Source organism: Mesoplodon densirostris, chromosome 18 (genome assembly GCF_025265405.1).
Source record: "Mesoplodon densirostris isolate mMesDen1 chromosome 18, mMesDen1 primary haplotype, whole genome shotgun sequence".
NCBI classification, from domain to species: Eukaryota; Metazoa; Chordata; class Mammalia; order Artiodactyla; family Ziphiidae; genus Mesoplodon; species Mesoplodon densirostris.
In genome coordinates this window covers 37558261-37576767 of record NC_082678.1, presented here as the reverse complement: position 1 = coordinate 37576767, position 18507 = coordinate 37558261, and the positions used below count along the sequence as shown (strand labels likewise).

Sequence of the window (18507 nt, the reverse complement as noted above, 5' to 3'; positions counted from 1 at the left end):
TCTCTCCAGATGCCATGCTCTCTTCTGTTGCCTCCAAGCCTCCAAGACTTTGCACAAGCTGTTGCAACTGCCAGGAACACACACACACACACACACACAAACACACACTGCCTTGCTCTAGCCAATTCCTACCTCTCTGTTTAAATATCACTTCCTCTGGGTAGCCTTTCCTAGACCCCACTATGTGTTCCATGACACTTTGCATTTCTCTGATCATAACTCATTGTCCAGTATTGTTAACATTTACTTAATCATCTGGCTTCATCTTTTTTTTTTTTTCCGTACGCGGGCCTCTCACTGTTGTGGCCTCTCCCGTTGCGGAGCACAGGCTCCGGATGCGCAGGCTCAGCGGCCATGGCTCACGGGCCCAGCCGCTCCGCGGCATATGGGATCCTCCCAGACCGGGGCACGAACCCGTATCCCCTGCATCGGCAGGCGGACTCTCAACCACTGCGCCACCAGGGAGGCCCTCATCTTTTTTTTATAAATTTATTTACTTATTTATTTTTGGCTGCATTGGGTCTTCATTGCTGCATGTGGGCTTCTCATTGTGGTGGCTTCTCTTGTTGCGGAGCACGGGGTTCTAGGTGCACGGGAGTCAGTAGTTGTGGCTCGCGGGCTCTAGAGCACAGGCTCAGTAGTTGTGGCGCACAGGCTTAGCTGCTCCACAGCGTTTGGGATCTTCCTGGACCAGGGCTCGAACCCATGTCCCCTGCATTGGAAGGCGGGTTCTTAACCACTGCGCCACCAGGGAAGACCTGGCTTCACCTTTAACAATAACAGATGCCTTGTGAGCAGTCACTACGTGCCAGACGCTGTGCTAAGTGCTTTACGTGCAACTCTTAGAGCAACCTTATTTCACAGATGAGGAAACTGAGGCTGGGAAAGAGTAGATACCCTGTCCAAGGCCATGTGGCTGCGAGGGGACAAAGCAAGGATTCAAATCCAGAGCCACACCTTTACCCACCAAGCTCTCCAAGAGGTGAGATCTTGCTTTTTTTTTTTTTTTTTTTTTTTTTTGCAGTATCTCATCACCCAGCACACCGTCCAGCCCCCAGTCGGTGCTCAGGAAGGCTTTGAATTATGATCATAATGCAGAGGGCATTACTGTGCTGTTGGGGAAAAATTAAAGAGTAAATGGAGACCCTCGGGTCCTTCAGAGGCATCACCACATCAGGTGACAATGACAGTTGGCAGACAACTCTAATTGCAAATCAAGTTTTAAAAAAGTTCTCAGGGGCCTCCCTGGTGGCGCAGTGGTTGAGAGTCCGCCTGCCGATGCAGGGGATACGGGTTCGTGCCCCGGTCTGGGAGGATCCCATATGCCGCGGAGCGGCTGGGCCCGTGAGCCATGGCCGCTGGGCCTGCGCGTCCGGAGCCTGTGCTCCGCAACGGGAGAGGCCACAACAGTGAGAGGCCCGCATACTGCAAAAAAAAAAAAAAAAAAAAAAAAAGTTCTCAGATTATCAGTCATCAGGAAGATGCAAATCAAAAACCACAATGAGATACCACTTGACACCCACTAGGATAGCTATAATTTAAAAGACAGATAATACACTACATTGTAAATCAACTATACTTGGATAAAATAAAAATTTTAAAAAGACAGATAATAATAAGTGTTGGTGAGGATATGGAGAAGTTGGAACCCTCATACACTGCTGGCTGATTATATGGTGCAGCCACTTTGGAAAACAGTCTGGTTGTTCCTCAAAAAAACTAAACATAGAGTTACCATATGACCCAGCAATTCCACTCCTAGGTAAGTACACAAAAGAAATGGAAACTTAAGTCCACACGAACACCTGTACACAAATGTTCACAAGAGCATTATTTATAATAGCCAAGTGGAAACAACCCAAATGTCCATCAGCTGATGAATGGATAAATAAAATTCTCTCCATACAATAGAATATTATTCAGGCATAAAAAAGAATGGAATAATGATACACGCTACAACAGGGATGAACCTTGAAAAAATTAGGCTAAGTGAAAGATGCCAGTCACAAAGGATTTATATTGCATGATTCATTTATGTGAAATGTTCAGAATAGGGGACTCTACAGAGACAGAAAGTAGATTAGTGGTTGCCTAGGGCAACAGGACTTAGGGGGTAATGGGGAGCTGAAAGTTACAGGGCTTCTTTTGGGGATGATGAAAAATGTTCTAAGTTTGTGATGATTGTAAATATGCCAAATACCATTGAATTGTACGCTTTAAATTAGAGAACTATACGTGAATTTTATCTTAAAAAAGAAAAGAAAGGTCCTCTGAGCAGAGAAGAATGCCTGTGTTTTTAGTCGGAAATGAATCAAGCAGAGAAACACAGCTTCCTCAATTCCAAGGCCACTGGACTCATGTTTCAAAAAGCTTCAACCAGTCCAGTCTCCATGCAAGGAAAATCTCCCCCAAGCAGTCTTTAGGCTCAATCTTTCCATGTGTTTCACTTCACACTTAGTAACTTTTTGTAAAGGCATGTTTTTTCACTTGAGTTAATTTTCAGAGTCGATTTTAACAAAAACAAGTGAGAGGTTCAAAAAAGGTGCAGCATGGGACTTCCCTGGTGGTCCAGTGGTTAAGACTCCGTGCTTCCACTGCAGGGGGCATGGGTTCCATCCCTGGTCTGGAACTAAGATCCCGCATGCCGCGCAGCAAAAAATAGAGAAAGAAAGAAAAAAGTGCAGCTGAGATATCCTTTGGAGAGGGGAACTAAGGGTGGAGGGTGGGAAGGCAACTTCCTTTTCCATATGCATATTTGGACTATTTGAATTTTTTACCACTGCCTTTAGAAAAACAAATATGGCATCTCTTGCAGAGTTAAAACAAACAAGCAAACAAAAAAACCCAACTCAACTGTGCAAGAGATGTCTAAAGACTGTGCATAATTAATGTAAATTCTAAAGAGAGGTGGGAGAGAGGGGTCTAGAGTGGGAAGGAGGGAATTGCTCTGGCCTCGGAGGGAAGGGAGGGTGGGACTTGGGGGGGAAGCGGGGTGCACAAGCCAGAGCCTGCACCTTTGCTTCTCCCAAAACTTGGTCCAGAGCCTGGGCTGGGCCTGTTTACTGGCCAGATGCAGCCTCTCTGAGCAGCTTTGTGTCTGAGACTGACAGAGAAGAAATAGCAATAAGCCAGTTTAGGAGGCTGGACAGGCTTCCTGGAACAAGGGAGACAGGGACTGGAGTTGAGCAGAATCGTACTGGGAGAGGAAAATACTGGCTGAGGTGGCACCCTGGCACCCTCAGAGGGCCACGGAGGCCAAGGGTGCCTCCTGCAGGAGAACGGGACCAAAGTCCTGCTGCCGTGGGTGGGGCCCTCCTGGCCTGGGAGGCTTCTGGCTCTCAGGGAAAGCGAGATGCCCCTTCCCACACGGCCTCAGCGCCCCGGAGGCCACTGCTCAGCCAGGCCCAGATGTGGGGCCTCTCTCCCGGGACTCAGAATAACCACAGCCAGGCCGAGGGCCAAATCCGGGGGCCCAGTCCCAAGCGCATAGCCTCTGGGGAATTTCCCCGACCTTGGGCTGGATCTGGGCCCGTTCTCAACAGCCCCCGCTATTGGCTAATGGATGTCTGATTTAACTACCGAAAAGACCGGGAGAGAAGGATATTCTGTCGTCTGGGAGACAAGAATAGAGAAAGGGGGTGTGGGGAGGCGGAGGCGAGATACAGACGGGGCAGAGAGAGGAAGTTCTGGTCCAAGGGACAGAGTCAAGCCCGATAAGAGGGGCCCAGCCTGAGGCCAGATAGGCAGGCCAGAACCAGCGACAGCGACAGGAGAAAGACCAGACGCAGGGTGAGTCAGCCTGGACCAAGGAAGCATCAGATAGCCTGACCGAGACAAAGGACGAGCCGGGATGCGTCCGAGGTCGAGCCAAAGAACCCGCGGTCGAGCACCGAGGGGTGAATGCCAATCAGGAGACCAAGCGGGTGACGCAAAGGGCCCGCCTCCACGCCTCAGACTCCTCCCCTCCGCGCCTCAGCCACGCCTCCACCCACGACCCCTCCCCTCCGCGCCTCAGCCGCGCCCACACCCGCGACTCCTCCCCTTCGCGCCTCAGCGTCGCTCGCACACCCAGTTTCCCGAGGGAGCCCCTCCCTTCGCGTCCCCTCAGTTGCCCGCCCAGGTGAGGCCCCGCCCCTTTCCCCGACGCGCCGCGGGAGCCCGGTGACCGCGGTCCTGCTGGGCCTACCAGGTAAGGACGCGGTAGGAGCGCGGCAGAGCCTCCCCTCTGACGCCCCCCTCCCCTCCCCTGTCACAGCGCGGGAGTGCGGGCGTCCGGGCTGGGGCCCCCGCCTCCGACTAGGGAAGCGGGTGCGCGCCCACGGGGCGCACCCAGCGGGTTAGGAAGGCACCTGCCTCGGGCTCTCTGGGCGCGGGCAAAGCTGGAGGCGCGCGCTCGAGCCGGCTTTCTCTTTTTTACGCCCCACCTCCACGCTGGGAGGGAGATCTGTGGGCGTCTCGATTTCAGAGAAGCGGAAACGGAGTCTAAGTCAGGTGAAGTTAACTGGCTCGCTCTCGATTACAGCTCAGTTCGCAGGTGATGGCGGTGGGATTGGAAGCAGGCGGTCCCGTCTCCCTTTGCGTTCCCATCTCTTTTTTTTTAAAGTCAGGTTTATTGTAGTATAACTTACACCCTTTAAAACTTTAATGTGCTTTGTAATTTTTAAGAATTTACACCCCTTTAAAGCCAACAGGTCAGAGAATTTTGACAAAAATATACAAGCATGGGCTTCCCTGGTGGCGCAGTGGTTGAGAGTCCGCCTGCCGACGCAGGGGACACGGGTTCGTGCCCCGGTCCGGGAAGATCCCACATGCCGCGGAGCGGCTGGGCCCGTGAGCCATGGCCGCTGAGCCTGCGCGTCTGGAGCCTGTGCTCCGCAACGGGAGAGGCCCCAACAGGGAGAGGCCCGCCTACCGCAAAAAAAAAAAAAAAAAAAAAAAAAATATATATATATATATATATACACACACAAGCATATGACCACCACAGTGGTCAAGATACAGAACACTGTCGTCACCCCAAAATGTGCTCTGGTGCCCCTTTGCCCTCTCCTCCCCCACCGCCATGCTCTGGTAACCACTGATGATTTCTGTCCTCTACATCTGCGGTCTCCACAATGTCATGTGAGTGCAGTCACACAGGATGTGTCATCCCTGGCTTCCTTTAAGGTCCCACATGTCTTGCTTTTGCTGCAGTTCCCCTTAGCAGTGTCTGACCACCTCCCAGGCCCCTAGACTTTGAGGAAAGTTTGTTGTCCCTGCCTGGGGCTAGTGCAGTCCTGGAAAGGAAGGATGTTTTGAAGGTGCCTTGGACTACATAGCTTATAAACAGACATTTATTTCTCTTAGTTCTGGAAGCTGAGAGTTCAAATCAAGGCCCCAGCATGGTCACCTACCGGTGAGGGCCATTGTGGTAGCCAGGGCCTTCTCCCTGTGTCCTCACCGGATGCAAGGGCAGCATCCCTCTGGGTCTCCTTTGTAAGGGCACTAATGTCATTCATGAGGGCTCCATCCTCCTGTACTAAGCACTTCCCAAAGCCCTACCTCCTAATACTGTCATCCTGTGCAATAGGATTTCAACCTGTGGGTTTTGGGGGCACACAGGCTTTCAGACCACAGCAGAGGGAAGGACAAGTTGACTCAAGAACCAGGGACAGGAGTGCAGAATAAGGGTTTAGGACGTTTCAGAAATGCCACTCACATTTAGACTTTATCATGTAGGTCGTGGAGAGTGAGTTAGAGTTGAATGTTAGACCCTCCCTCAGAGCCCCAGGGTGCCCCAGGGGGCTGCCTCAATGTTAAAAACCCATCTCAGAAGAGAAAGATTGTTGGTCAGAAAGGCTGAGTGTCCAGGCCAGCACAGCCTGAAAGCAGCACTTTGGTCCAGAGAGTTGGAGCAAGAACAGGAAAGCTTATGCATCAGAGTCTCCTTTGTTTCTCTGCGTGGTCTCCTTTGGTCCCAGTTCCACTTTTTCTGTTTGTTTTGCGGGGATCTCTGCCTTTCATGGAAGAGGTTTTCCTCGAATGTCTGGTACCAAAAAGCCAGCTGTGTGGATGGGGCTTCACTGAGCATTCTCCATGGGTGATGTCACAGTTCCCACAGTTTAGCAGACAGGTGTCCACTTCATTCCCCCTGGTCAGCAGGGTCTCCTCTGTGCTTGGCTTCCCAGGGCACTAGGTCTCAGCTTCTCTACTGAGTTACGAGTGGCCATCCACCGTCCATGGCGCAAACACTGATGGCCGTGCCTCTGCCTGGTCTCCCCTCCCACTCTCTTTGTCCCTGTTGATTTACTTTTTTTGTTTGTTTTAATCTTCTATGATCACTTTAGAGGGGCTTGGGGAGGAAGCCATTTTTAAACCATGGTTGTGATGTTTTATTTCTTTTATCAAGACAATCTGAAGTCATCCCCACCCCCTCTGCCCACAGAAGGTGAAGAAGTTGAAGTTGGGACAATGTGCAGACCACCCTTTGGAGGTGTTTCATTATACAGGGAAGCAGGGAGGTGGCACAGTAACTAAGGAGACGTGAGGTCAAGGTTGGGGGGGATTGTTTGTTTAAAGATCAACTGTCCATGAAATGACAGATTCTGTTTGTATGCTGATGCATGTCCAGTGGTCAGTGCAGGGGGGAGGGTACCTGCAAGAACAGGGACCTCGAGAAGGTGAGAGGATGGCCCAAGTGGAGGCTTTCATCTCTGTTCATGGAGCGAGAAAAGGAGTCAGATGGTCCAAATGTGGACAGGTTTCAGGCCAAGGGTGGGAAAGTCTGATGGCCGGTGTTTTCTCAAAGAAACTTGAGGTCAAGGTCACCATCTGGGAGTAAGGGTGTGGGAAGGTTGAAGAAATAGAGCTTATCACCTCTTAGAGAAATGGAGGAGAACTGCAGGGCAGTGTTCAAACCCCTTCGAGTTTTGTTGTCATGAATTTAAAATGAAGCCAGTCAGCTGAGGTGTGTTATACCCTCCCCCGAAGGCAGGTGCAGGACTCTTCCAGGCTTTAGATTTTGCTAGGTGACTAGGGAAGAGGAAGAGGTGTGTTTCCAAGGGAGGGTATATGCAGGGATCAGACTCTCTCCTCCCTCCCCTACCCCAGCAGCTCCCAGGGCCCTGGGTACCCCAAGGCTAAAGGGGTTCCCAGCCTCTCTAGTAAATAAGCCAGGTACCACATGACAGCTGGTGCAGAGATCTGCCTGAGCCTGAGAAACTCAGGGAGAATGTCAGAGAAGGAAAAAGAGGGAAGGGGCTTTCCAGAGGCTGAAGTAGGGGGCATTAATTAACCTCCAACCCAGAGAGCTGACCCTGCCCAGTAAAGGGCTCATGCCAGGGGCTGGGGCTCTGAATTCACTTCTGTACCTCAAACCTGCAGAAGTGCCAAGGCTCTACCCAGCTCTGAACTCACGTGTGCAAAAGTTATTTTAATTCTGACTTCAGTGGTTGGTTTTATGAAAGTATTTCCTCGTTTTCTTTGCTCTTAGCTATATATATTTTCCTTTTTTCTTTTTTTTTTTTTTTTTTTGGCTGCGCCGTGTGGCTCGCAGGATCTCAGTTCTAATTAGAGTTTTTGTCTTTTTTGGATATATGCCCAGGAGTGGGATTGCTGAATCAAATGGTAACTCTATTTTCAGTTTTTTAAGGAACCTCCATCCTGTTCTCCATACCCTCTCCAGCATTTTTATTTGTAGACTTTTTGATGATGGCCCTTCTGACCGGTGTGAGGTGATACCTCATGGTAGTTTCGATTTGCATTTCTCTAATAATTAGTGATTTTTTTTTTTAAGGCTGTGTTGGCTCTTCGTTGCTGCACGCAGGCTTTCTCTATTTGCGGCGAGCGGGGGCTACTCTTCGTTGCGGTGCATGGGGTTCTCATTGCAGTGGCTTCTCTTTGTTGCGGAGCACGGGCTCTAGGTGAACGGGCTTCAGTAGTTGTGGCTCGTGGGCTCAGTAGTTGTGGCTCTCAGGCTCTAGAGCGCAGGCTCAGTAGTTGTGGCACGTGGGCTCAGTAGTTGTGGCTCACAGGCTCTAGAGTGCAGGCTCAGTAGTTGTGGCGCACGGGCTTAGTTGCTCCGCCGCATGTGGGATCTTCCCAGACCAGGACTTGAACCCGTGTTTCCTGCACTGGCAGGTGGATTCTTAACCACTGCGCCACCAGGAAGTCCCAATTAGCGATGTTATTAGTTAGCACATCTCTTCATGTGCTTCTTGGGCACCTGTATGTATTCTGTGGAGAAATGTCTATTTAGGTCTTCTACCGATTTTCTGATTTTTATTGAGCTATATGAGCTGTTTGTATATTTTGGAAGTTAAACTCTTGTCGGTTGCATCATTTGCAGATATTTTCTCCCCTCCCATAGGTTGTCATTTCATTTTGTTGATGGTTTTCTTTGCTGTGCAAAAGCGTATACATTTGATTAGGTCCCATTTGTTTATTTGTGCTTTTATTTATTTTACCTTTCCTCCCCTCCATTTTTATCTCCTTCTTCCAGGACTCCTATTTTCTAAACGTTACCACTTCTACTTTTATCCTCCATATCTCTTAGCTTCTGTTTTATATTTTCTGTTCCTTTGTTCTTTCTTTTTTCCTTTTGGGGAATTTCTGTTCTTCCAGTTCACTAATTCATTCTTCAGCTGTCTAATTCATCCATTCAAGAGAATGTTTAAATATTATTTTTTAGTCCAACTATTACATATTCAACCTAGTCTCTCTTATTGGTTCTTTTTGATGTTTTTGTTTTCTTGTTTTGTAGTTCCAATAGCTTCCTTATATCTTTTAACATGTTTATTAATCTAATTTAAAATTCTTATTCTGAAGATAATGCAGCGTGTAGCTTTTCTCTTGAAAGTGGTAATGTCCTTAACCTGTGGAGTCTGGCCTGTCTCCAAGCAGATAGTGTCAGAATTTAGTTAAATTGTAGGACACCCAGCTGGTGTTGCTGAATTGGTTGGTGTTGGGGGAAAAAAACAACCTCACATTTGATGACCAGAAGTATCAGAAGTGCCGTATTGAGAGCAGAGGAGGTTGCCATACTATATCCTCTGGGTATATTCTGTTCCATCCACAGGCCCCAACGAGCTCAGCGCATGGGGAGTAGATAAACCCCAGAGGGAGGCTCCAGAAAAACACAGCCAGCCACCCCTCGACCCACAGAACAACCCCTCCAGGCCTGTTTCCACACTGTGCTCTCCAGAGGGAATCAGCATTAGGACTCACCCCTACGATGTCATCCGTTAGGCCTGGTTGTTTGCAGGGGGGATGAGTAGGCAATTGCCGAAATCAGTCAGTCCCAGCCTGTTTTTCTCAGCGTCTCCCGAACGCAGGAGGTCTGGGCCGCCCTGATTTGGCTCCAGAGGCCTGGAGCGGAGATGAGAGTCACTGGAGGGGTGGCAGCAGGTACTGCGTGTTCCAGCGCAGTGGTGGGGGAGAGGCAGGAGCAGACCCACTCCTCCATTTCATCGTCCCGGGTTCAGAACAGCGCGTCCTGCCCCACCCAGCACCCCAGGAGACTTTCACACCCTCTGCTCTCTTGAGGAGCAGCCCTCAGGGTGCCTGACCCTGACCTAGCTTGGTATTTATCATCCCTGGTAAATGGGGATGTTACAGGCCTGTTCCACTTGATGACTGAGCATGTTTGTCTGGGTGGCCTCAGCACTTTGCACAGGGTAAGAAGAACCAATTTTTTTTTCCTTTTTTAATTGAAGTATAGTTGATTTACAATGTTGTGCTAATGTTTGCTGTACAACGAAGTGACTCAGTTATACACATCTAGACATTATTTTAAATATTCTTTTCCATTCTGGTTTATCCCAGGAAATTAGACAGAGTTCCCTGTGCTATACAGTAGGACCTTGTTGTTTATCCATTCTAAATATAATAGTTTGCATCTACTAACCCCAAACTCCCAGTCCGTCCCTCTCCCTCCCCTCCCAGAAGGGCTAATTTTATTTCCACACACGTGAGGCTTTGGAGTAAGGCTCAGAGCTCGTATCCCCAGGAGATGTTTAGGCCTGGATTCACACAGAGCTGTTCGGCCCCATCTGTCCAGATGGAAGTGGTGATATTTGCTGATTTCTGGGTGAGACCAAACCATGCCCCACAGAAAGTTTGTGTCTCCACCTTCTGCCCCTTACGTTCTGTGTTCCTGGGTCACCTCAGAGAGCCTGCACAGATGGTGTATTTACTTTGGGGTATGTCTTTAGGCATGGGCCTCGTATTTCACTATAAATTTCCATGTGAGAAGACCCATTTCATGCCCCACTCACCGGAACCCCGTGGCCAGAGCTTGGAGCCGTGCTGTGCTGCTCTGGCCTGAAATACAAGTGGGGACGGCAAAGCTGGAAGTGAGATGAGTGAATTATTTTAGGTGGGTGACGTGAGTCTGCAGGGGAGCAGCCTCTTAGAGGAAACCATCGGCACTTAACTGGGACTGAGAGGTCTCCACCTGCCTTCTTGTGGTTTTACAGAAAAGAGGAGAGGAGGTCGCAGAGGTTTCAGCGTCGGGAGGTGGAGGGGGGGGCCGGTGCCGGAGGAGCAGAGGATGCGATGTGCAGACTCCTGCAGCCCCCACTGCATGCCTTCATCCTCTGCCTTCTCGCCTCTGGAGGTCTCTGTTTGTCTCAGCTCCCTGCTCATGCCCTTGGGTGGCTCGGGGCCTTGGTCCCTCCCGAGGTCCTGGCTGGTGTGGGAACAGGAGCCTCCAGGAAAAGCTTGGGGAGGAGTAGGATCATCTAAAAGGCCGTCAGAGCATCTGAATTGAAGTATTGGCTGCAAAAAGAGAGCACGCCGCTTGAGCTTCTAAAGGTGATTACGCTCAGGCCTGATGCTCAGAAAAACAGCTTTCACAGGAGTGGGAGGGGTTGGGATGCCGATTCTCAGAAGCCAGGGCAAAGCAGGAGGTGTTGGGGCTGCCAGCTAACCCACATGTAGCAGGGTGGGAAGGCTGAGGATTATGGAAGGGGAGAGCATTCTCCCTGGGGAGTAAGGCCTTCTTTGGGTAAGCCCCAAAGGCCCTTTTCTCTCCCAAATGCTGAAGCATCCCCTTTGCTGGATGCAATGGTCAGTATTTTCCGCTCTGACTCAGGGCGAGCAGAGCAGTTCTGAAAACTAGAAGTCTGAAGAAAGGCAAGCTGAGCAGAGCCAGGCCTCCCTCCGGCCTTCTCCCGCTCCAGAGCCTGCTGCGCGGATGGATGTGAACTTGCTGCTGCTTCGCGCAGCAGCCTGAGTTCTGGGGCCAGGTGGCCCTGCTGGCCCAGCCCCTCCACTCCTTCACCGTGTGGTCCATGCCTCTCAAACACTGGACTGGAGGGATGGAGGGAAGGCCCCCAGTTTTCAGGATGGCTCCCTCACTTCTTTGGCCCAGAAATCATAAAGAAAAAGATTGGCAGGTTCCTTTTGAAATCCAAAACTTCGGTTTTTACAAAGACACCATAAACAAAAAGTGAAATAACCCTATTAATAACACTATTAATCACAGTTATAACAGAAAAATGATTACTTTTTAGAATGTATAAGGTGGTCCTACAAATTAATAATAAGAACGGGCAAAGATGTGAACAGGTAATTTGCAGTACAAATTAATGTCAAAAAATGCAAAAAGTGTTTAATCTCACAAGTTTAATCAGGGACATGCCAATTAAAACAGTGTCATTTTTGCCCTTCAAATTATCCAAAATTAAAGTGATTATTAATATATATTGGATATGGTCACCTTATCTTTGATAAAGGAGACAAGAATATACAATGGAGAAAAGACAGCCACTTCAATAAGTGGTGCTGGGAAAACTGGACAGCTACATGTAAAAGAATGAAATTAGAACATTCCCTAACACCATACACAAAAATAAACTCAAAATGGGTTAAAGGGCTTCCCTGGTGGCGCAGTGGTTGAGAGTCCACCTGCCGATGCAGGGGACACGGGTTCGTGTCCCGGTCCGGGAAGATCCCAAATGCCGCGGAGCGGCTGGGCCCGTGAGCCATGGCCGCTGAGCCTGTGCGTCCGGAGCCTGTGCTCCACAACGGGAGAGGCCACAACCGTGAGAGGCCCGTGTACCGCAAAAAAAAAAAAATGGATTAAAGACCTAAATGTAAGGCCAGACACTATAAAACTCTTAGAGGAAAACATAAGCAGAACACTCTATGACATCACTCACTGCAAGATCCTTTTTGACCCACCTCCTAGAGAAATGGAAATAAAAACAAAAATAAACAAATGGGACCAAATGAAACTTAAAAGCTTTTGCACAGCAAAGCAAAACATAAAAAAGACAAAAAGACAACCCTCAGAATAGGAGAAAATATTTGCCAATGAAGCAACTGACAGAGGATTAATCTCCAAACTTTACAAGCAGCTCATGCAGCTCAATATCAAAAAAAACCCCAATCCATAAATGGGCAGAAGACCTAAATAGACATTTCTCCAAAGAAGACATACAGATTGCCAACAGAGGCATGAAAGAATGCTCAACATCACTAATCATTAGGGAAATGCAAATCAAAACTACAATGAGGTATCACCTCACAGGTGAGAATGACCATCATCAAAAAAATCTACAAACAATAAATGCTGCAGAGGTGTGGAGAAAAGGGAACCCTCTTGCGCTGTTGGTGGGAATGTAAATTGATACAGCCACTATGGAAAACAGTATGGAGGTTCCTTAAAAAACTAAAAATAGAACTACCATACGACCCAGCAATCCCACTACTGGGCATATACCTTGAGAAAACCATAATTCAGAAAGAGTCATGTTCCACAATGTGCATTGCAGCTCTGTTTACAATAGCCAGGACATGGAAGCAACCTAAGTGTCCATTGACAGATGAATGGATAAAGAAGATGTTGCACATCTTCAATATACAATGGAATATTAGCCATAAAAAGAAACGAAATTGGGCTTCCCTGGTGGCGCAGTGGTTCAGAGTCCGCCTGCCGATGCAGGGGACACGGGTTTGTGCCCCGGTCCGGGAAGATCCCACATGCCGCGGAGCGGCTGGGCCCGTGAGCCATGGCCGCTGAGCCTGCGCGTCCGGAGCCTGTGCTCTGCAGCGGGAGAGGCCACAACAGTGAGAGGCCCGCGTACCGGAAAAAAAAAAAAGAAACGAAACGAAATTGAGTTACTTGTAGTGAGGTGGATGGACCTAGATTCTGTCATACAGAGTGAAGTAAGTCAGAAAAAGAAATACAAATACTGTATACTAACACGTATATGTGGAATCGAAACAAAAGTTTAAAAATGGTTGTGAAGAACCTAGGGGCAGGAGAGGAATAAAGACGCAGATGTAGAGAATGGACTTGAGGACACGGAAAGGGCAAAGGGTAACCTGGGACGAAGTGAGAGAGTGGCATGGACTTATATATATTACCAAATGTAAAATAGATAGCTAGTAGGAAACAGCCACATAGCACAGGGAGATCAGCTCCGTGCTTTGTGACCACCTGGACAGGTGGGATAGGGAGGGTGGGAGGGAGACGCAAGAGGGAGGGGATATGGGGATATCTGTATATGTATAGCTGATTCACTTTGTTGTACAGCAGAAGCTAACGCACCATTGTAAAGCAATTACACTCCAATAAAGATGTTAAAAAAAAAATATATATATATATATATATATATAGGGGATTCCCTGGTGGTCCAGTGGTTAGGACTCCATGCTTCCACTGCAGGAGGCACAGGTTTGATCCCTGGTCTGGGAACTAAGATCCTGCAAGTCAGGCAGTGCAGTCCCCAGAATATATGTATATGGGGGTCTGGAGAACTAGGTACTCTTATGCAATATTGGTGGGAATTCATATTGGTATAGTTTTCTTTTTTATTGTGTTAAAAAATACATAACAAAATTTACCATTTTAACCCTTTTTAAATATAAGATTCAGTGGCATTAAGTACATTCACATTGTTATGCGACCATCACCATTATCATCTCCAGAGCTTTTTCATCATCCCAAACTGAAACTCTACACCCATTAAGCACTAACTCCCCATCCCCTTTCCTCAGTCCCTGACAGCCGCCATTCTGCTTTCTGTCTCTATGAATTTGATTACTCTAAGGACCTCATATAGGTGGAATCGTAGAGAACTTGTCCTTTTTGTCTGGTTTATTTCACCAAGATTCATCCACATCGCATGTGTCAGAATTTCCATCCTTTTCAAGGCTGAATAATATTTCGTGGCATGTAGTACCGTCTTTTTTTTTTTTATAAAGCATTTTATTTTTTAAATTTTATTTATTTATTTATTTATTTATTTTTGGCTGTGTTGGGTCTTCGTTTCTGTGTGAGGGCTTTCTCTAGTTGCGTTGAGCGGGGGCCACTCTTCATCGCGGTACGCGGGCCTCTCACTGTCGCGGCCTCTCTTGTTGCGGAGCACAGACTCCAGACGCGCAGGCTCAGTAGTTGTGGCTCACGGGCCTAGTTGCTCCGTGGCATGTGGGATCTTCCCAGACCAGGGCTCGAACCCGTGTCCCCTGCATTAGCAGGCAGATTCTCAATCATTGCGCCACCAGGGAAGCCCTGTACCATCTTTTTGAAGGGCAACTTTGTAGTAATCACAGATTTAAGTGCCATATTCTTTGATACCATTCCACTTCTAGCTATATGCTGAAGGAATATTTGCACGTCTGAGATGAGACGTTCTCAAGGATATTCACTGGAGCATTGTTTTATTTATTTGTTTATTATTTTTTTGGCCACCCACCGCATAGCTTGTGGGATCTTAGTTCCTGACCAGGGATTGAACCCATGCCCCCTTCAGTGGAAGCCCGGAGTCCTAACCACTGGACCGCCAGGGAAGTCCCTGCAGGGTTGTTTTAATAGCGAAAAACCACCACAAATATCCATCAGTAAAGAGATAGGTAAAATATGGTCTATCTGTACTGTGAAATATATTGTAGCAATTCAGAAAGAAGCAGGGAGATCTATATGTGCTGGCTTCAAGCTACATGAGTATGTTCTGTACAGTTCCTTTTATGTATAATTTTTAAAGTATGTTTTTATATAATACATATGTAAACACATTAGAACAACCTGGTGGTAAATACACCAAACCTTTACCAAGTGACACAGAGAAAGATAAGTGTGGTGAGGGATTCCGAGGAGGGACACTGAAAAAGGACTTTCAAGTTTTATTCTATACACACACACACACACGCGCGCGCGCGCGTGTATCCATTGATTGAGTCTTGACAACTGGATCACACTCACTGTTATTTAAGTAAAAAATACTGAGAAAATAGGAAATATGCTAAATTGAGTATATTTGGATTGTAGGTTTAATGGGTGCTTTCTTTTTCTGTATTTCTCAAGTTAATTACATTGAGTATGTATTATGTTCATAATTAGGAAAGCAATAAAATTATTTTTTAATAGCGCTTTTTTAAACCATTTTAAAAATTGAAGTATAGTTAATTTACAATGTGTTAACTTCAGGTGTACAGCAAAATTATTCAGAATATATATGTTCTTTTTCAGATGCTTTTTCATTATAGGCTATTATAAGACATAGAATATAGTTCCCTGTGCTATACAGTAGGTCCTTGTTGTTTTTTTGTTTTTTGTGGTTTTTTTGGCCACTCCGCCATGTGGGGTCTTTGTTCCCTGACCAGGGATCGAACGTTTGCCCCCTTCAGTGGAAGCGTGGAGTCCTAACCAGTGGACTGCCAGTGAATTCCCGGGTCCTTGTTTAGCAATAAAATTATTTTAAGGAAAACATGGTGTACCTACTATGAATTATTATGCAGACATTAGCAGACATTAGCAAGATTGAAGTAAATGTATACACTGGGACATGTATACACAAATGTGTCTGTAGTGGCATAGAAATCCAGAAGGATACCTACAACGTGTATCCTTACAGTGTCCTTATGAACCAATAGGTAATGTTCCCATCACCCCTGATATAATTAATTCCACTCTTCTTGCTAAGTTCCTGCTATACAGGCCATCATATTGATCTTGGATTTAAGCTTTCTTCTGCCGTAGGACCTTTGCACATGATGTTCCCTTTGCCTGGAACACCCTTCCCCCAGATATCATGAGGCAAGTCCCTCTTTTCCTCCAGACCTTTGCTCAAATGTCATATTATCTGTGGGGCTTTCCCTGATCACCCAATGCCCTTTATTCTGCTTTATTATTTTTTTTTACTATAGCACTTTCCATTATCTAAAATATGATGTATTTACCTATTTGTCTGTCTCCTCTCCTCTTTAATGTAAGTTCTGTGAGGGCATACTTGGTCAGTTTTGTTCATTGCTATATTTCCAATGCTGGAAACACAGTAGACGATAAATATTTGTTCAATGAATAAATGGATGGAAAAACAGTCTCTATCAATGGTTTGCTTGGGGGGGCGTGAGAGAGGTAAGAGGGGATTTTTCACTTTTTACTAGATACTCCTATATATCATTGGATGCTTTTTTGTGTGTGTGTGTGGTATGCGGGCCTCTCACTGTTGTGGCCTCTGCCGTTGTGGAGCACAGGCTCCGGATGTGCAGGCCCAGCGGCCATGGCTCACGGGCCCAGCCACTCCACGGCATGTGGGATCTTCCCGAACCGGGGCACGAACCTGTGTCCCCTGCATCGGCAGGTGGACTCTCAACCACTGCGCCACCAGGGAAGCCCTCATTGGATGTATTTTATCAAGAGCTTGTATCACTTTTGTATTTTAAAAAAATCAGGTAATTTTTTAAAAAATCACATGTCCAAAATTTACTACTGTTTTGTCTGTTAACAGCTGATGAAGACAAGCCGTAGCAGGTACCAGCTGACTAAGAACAACTTACAGAAGAAACATTTAACCTGAAAAGTCTTATCCATTACCCTGTGAGTTGGAAAAATGTTTCCTTTATATTGTTCTCTTTTGTATTTGTGTTGCTCTATTTTTAAATTATTTATTTATTTATTTATTTATTTATTATTTGTTTTTGGCTGTGTTGGGTCTTTGTTGCTGCGTGTGGGCTTTCTCTAGTTGCGGCAAGTGGGGGCTACTCTTCGCTGTGGTGCGAGGGCTCCTCATTGCAGTGGCTTCTCTTGTTGCGGAGCATGGGCTCTAGGAGCGCAGGCTTCAGTAGTTGTGGCGCGTGGGCTAGTAGTTGTGACTCGCAGGCTCCAGAGTGCAGGCTCAGTAGTTGTGGCGCACAGGCTTAGAGAGCTCCGCGGCATGTGGGATCTTTCCGGACCAGGGCTCGAACCCGTGTCCCCTGCATTGGCAGGTGGATTCTTAACCACTGCGCCACCAGGGAAGCCCCTGTGTTGCTCCATTTTAGTAGTAGAATATCCAGACCCAGTTTGTGACACTCCCTGAGGACAGCAATGTTTCTGCCCTGCAGAGGCCAGGAAACCAAGCAAAATCAGCAGTGCTGGGTAGGGAGATGGGAGGGGTCATGGTTCTAACAAGGTTTCTCAAAGTGTGAGGGATGTTACCTGATTGAAAAGTTAAGTGGAAAAAAAAAGTGAAATTGGAACACACTGGGTTGAACCACATTAAACCGGTTCCTTTAAGGCAGAACTTCTTTGAGTCTTCAAGATGGTCTCCAAGGGGGATGTAACAGACAACTTCCTGAGCTCCTGTGACCACAGCATCCTTTCACAGTGGTTGTAATGTTTGGAGGACAGAGAATCAGAGAAACAGAGAATGTTTCCCTGATATCAGGGAAACACTGATATCAGGAACTTGTGACGGTAAAGGTGTTCCTTAAGAGGAGTGCTGGTGTTAACATGGTCAGAGGAGTAGGTGCTAGAGTAAATTATAGGCGTTGACAGACCTACTAGCTGGAGAGTGACACTCAGCTTCTGATGGTCACGAAAAAGAGGAGGAGATAAGGATGGTGATGGGATCAAGAAAGTATGAAAAAAGGAAAATCTCAAAACTTATTTCCCAGTTAGTATCGTTGCACTAAGTGAAAGATCCTTTCCCAGAAATCAACATTTATCTAAAGCTTCCATTTGGAGTTGGCTGGGCCTGACTGAAAGAGAGCCATGACTTGCCCCTTCGGATTATTTGAGGAATGAGCAGAGTGTATCTAAAATGAAGCTTGTGATGGACTTCCCTGGTGGCGCAGTGGTTAAGAATCCACCTGACAATGCAGGGGACACCAGTTCGAGCCCTGGTCTGGGAAGATCCCACATGCTGCAGAGTAACTAAGCCCATGCGCCACAACTACTGAAGCCCGTGCGCCTAGAGCCTGTGCTCCACAACAAGAGAAGCCACCGCAATGAGAAGCCCGCGCACCGCAATAAAGAGTAGCCCCGGGCTTCCCTGGTGGCGCAGTGGTTGAGAGTCCGCCTGCCGATGCAGGGGACACGGGTTCGTGCCCCGGTCTGGGAGGATCCCACATGCCGCGGAGCGGCTTGGCCCATGAGCCATGGCCGTTGAGCCTGCGTGTCCGGAGCCTGTGCTCCGCAACGGGAGAGGCCACAACAGTGAGAGGCCCACATACCGCCAAAAAAAAAAAAAAAAAAAAAAAAAAAAAAAAAAAAAGAGTAGCCCCCACTCAACGCAACTAGGGAAAGCCCGTGCGCAGCAA

General features: G+C 47.5%; 1 long non-coding RNA gene across 1 annotated transcript in view; it reads left to right on the top strand.

The window, feature by feature from the left end:
• The first annotated feature begins 4061 nt into the window (after window positions 1-4061).
• Window positions 4062-18507, top strand: part of LOC132479307 (uncharacterized) — a 50630-nt gene continuing 36184 nt past the window's right edge. The window contains exons 1-2 of the long non-coding RNA XR_009530474.1: window positions 4062-4189; window positions 16716-16804. This is a non-coding gene — a long non-coding RNA (uncharacterized LOC132479307). The remainder of the gene's footprint in view (window positions 4190-16715; window positions 16805-18507) is intronic.